The sequence below is a fragment of the Bison bison genome, unplaced genomic scaffold (genome assembly GCF_000754665.1).
Source record: "Bison bison bison isolate TAMUID 2011002044 unplaced genomic scaffold, Bison_UMD1.0 scf7180017864365, whole genome shotgun sequence".
Classification (NCBI taxonomy): domain Eukaryota; kingdom Metazoa; phylum Chordata; class Mammalia; order Artiodactyla; family Bovidae; genus Bison; species Bison bison.
In genome coordinates this window covers 3,334,281-3,337,544 of record NW_011494937.1, presented here as the reverse complement: position 1 = coordinate 3,337,544, position 3,264 = coordinate 3,334,281, and the positions used below count along the sequence as shown (strand labels likewise).

At 40.1% G+C, this 3,264-nt stretch overlaps 1 pseudogene; it reads right to left on the bottom strand.

Annotated features, from left to right (window-relative positions):
• Positions 1–1,655: 1,655 nt before the first annotated feature.
• LOC104999877 lies at positions 1,656–2,589 on the bottom strand (annotated as a pseudogene).
• Positions 2,590–3,264: the final 675 nt, after the last annotated feature.

Here is a 3,264-nt window from a genome sequence, read left to right as displayed (position 1 = left end):
AGGATTTAAGCTCTATGAGGGCAAAGATTTTTGTCTTTTTTTCCTCCCTTCACTTCTGTGTTCCAGATATTTGCATCAGCCTGGCACACTGAGAACTTCTCAGTAAGTACTGTTGAATAAATGAATTTGGTAAGAACTAGCAATGGTATTAAGAACAGGCACTATTTCATAACTCCCATTCAACTATTCTGAGTCTGTACTTGAAGTGGCTGATATCAGCCTGCAAGACTGGAAATCCAATCCATTTACAGTGATGGATTAGTAAAAGGAGGGATACAGAGAGTAGAACTGAGGTTAATAGAGACAACACTGTAAGAGGTGAAGACAAAGTACTCACTAGGCAATTTTGATAAAAATCCCTTGTGGAGGATGGATAAGAACAAAACTTGATGTGACTAAAAGGCAAAATTTCTTGTTGGAGAGAGTGTGGAGAAAAGGGTACCCTCTTATACTGGTGGTGGGAATGTAAATTGGTACAGCCACTATGGAGATTCCTTAAAAAACTAAATATAGAAGTTCATATAGAATGTATGATCCCACAATTCCACTCCTTGGCATACATGCAGAGAAAACCATAATTCAAAAAGATACATGCTCTTCAATGTTTATTGCAACAAAACTGTTTATTCACCAAAACTGGGACAAGGAAGCAACCCAAATGTCCATCAAGAGAGGAATGATTGAAGATGTGTACATATATACAATGGAATATTACTCCGTTATGAAAAAGAACAAAATAATGCCATTTTCAGTAACATAGATGGACCTAGAGATTATCAAACTAAGTGAAGTAAGTCATACAAATATATTGTATCACTTACATGTGGAATCCAATAAAAAATGATACAAACAAACTCACAAAACAGAAAGACTCACAGACCTCAAAATCAACCTCATGATTACCAAAGGGAAGCGTGAAGGGTGGGGGTAGTGATAAATTGGGAGATTGGAATGAACATATATACACTACTATGTATAAAATAGACAACTAATAAGGACCTACTGAATAGCACTAGGAACCCTACTCAATATTCTGTAATCACCTATGTGGGAAAAGAATCTGAGAAAGTATGGATATATACATATAACTGATTCACTTAACTATATAGCAGAAACTAACACAACATTGTGAATCAACTATACTCCAATAAATTGTTTTAAAATATTCTGTGGTAACCTATACAGGAAAAGAATCTGAAAAAGAATAGATCTGGGTACATGTATAACTGATTCACTTTGCTGTGCACCTGAAATTAACACAACATTGTAAGTCAACTATACTTCAATAAAAATTTTTTAAAAGAGGCAGGATTTCAAACACTTGAATGCCAATATAGTATACTGAGTAAATGCAACCTGTTGAGTAATTAAGCATAGGTCTACATTCTAAAATTCAATCAGTGGTCATTAAAAAACACTCTACATATGTAAAATTATTAAATAATAGTTGATAGTCTAAGTTCATGAAATGTGTTCCTAAGACAATTCTGAAATTGTTTAATGAGCTGAATGCAAGGTATTTGCATTAAAATGTATATGCTTTGCTTAAATAAAATACATGTTTATTCAAATCACACATACAAGAAAGAGGCAGGATTTCTTTAGCCAACTACTGCTATCACTGTCAGCTCAAAACCCTTGGATAAGTGTTCCCATCACTGAACACAGAGTGTTCTTCCAAGGACTTTTTGTAGAGCCCTCTTGATGTCCCTGTTCCTCAGGCTGTAGATGAAAGGGTTCAGCATGGGGGTGACCACAGTGTACATCACCGAGGCAATCATGCCTCTCCAGGAAAATGAATCAGAACTGAGATACACACCAAGACCTGTCCCATAGAACAAAGAAACCACGGACAGGTGAGATGCACAGGTAGAAAATGCCTTATATTTCCCATGAGCTGATGGGATTCTCAGAATGGAGGAGACAGTGCGGGTGTAGGAGAAAAGGATCCCTGAGAAGGGAGCAATGCCAAGAAAGCCAGTCACCACGTACAGCAGGATGTAACTGATGAGTGTGTCTGAGCAGGCAAGTGTGAGGACCTGAGAAAATTCACAATAAAAGTGTGGAATGACCCAGTTGGTACAGAAGGACAGCCATAACATCAGCAGACTCTGGATCAAGGAGTATAATAAGCTGATGAACCAAGACACAAGAACCAACAGACCACAGAGGCAAGGGTTCATGATGACTGTGTAGTGCAGGGGGTGACAGATGGCCACAAAGCGGTCATAGGCCATCACAGTCAGGAGAAAAGTGTCCATAACTCCAAAAACCGTGAAAAAATACATCTGGGTGATGCAGCCTGCGTAGCTGATAGATTTGCTCTGTGTCTGGATGTTCACCAGCATCTTTGGAACTGTGGTGGAAGTGAAACAGACATCGGTAAAGGCCAGGTTGGAGATGAAGAAGTACATGGGGGTGTGGAGGTGGGAGTCTGAGCTGATGGCCAGGATGATGAGCCAGGTTCCCAAGGACAGTGACCACAAACATAGATAGAAACAGCTCAAATAAGATGTGCTGGTGCTCTGAGTCTTGGGAAAATCCCAGGAGTAAAAATTCTAAAACACGTGTTTGATTTCCTGCTTTCATGTTGCTGATGCATCTGCTAGATGATTGAAAAAAGGGGGGAGAAACATGAAATAACCACTGGACTGACTCTAGAGTCTCTCTGTGTGTGTTAGAGGAGCCCACTAGGCTCCTGTGTCCATGGAATTCTCCAGGCAAGAATACTGGAGTGGGTAGTCTATCCCTTCTCCAGGGGATCTTCCTAACCCAGGGATCGAACTCAGGTTTCCTGCATTTCAAGCAGATACTTTACTGTCTGAGCCACCATGGAAGCCCATAGAGTCTTTCTACTTCTTTAATTTCTTAAAGTGAATGATTGGGTATAAAAGCATTAACATGACAAAGCTTCAGAATCCTATATTGCTATTTGTCTATACAGCATTTCAACCACTGTCCACTGACCTTTGGGATACACATCCATCCTCTTCACTCTGGCTTGTTGTTGGTTAGTCACTAAGGTGTATCTGATTCTTTGCAACTGCATGGACTACAGCCCACCAGGCTCCTCTGTCCATGGGACTTTCCAGGCAAAATAATGGAATAGGTGGCCATTTCCTTCTCCAGAGTCTCTTCCTGATGCAGGGATCAAAATCGTGTCTGCTGCATTGCAGGCAGATTCTTTACTACTGAGTCACCAGGGAAGCTTCTATCTCTGGCTTCAGTTCAGTTCAGTTCAGTTGCTCATTCATGTCTGACTCT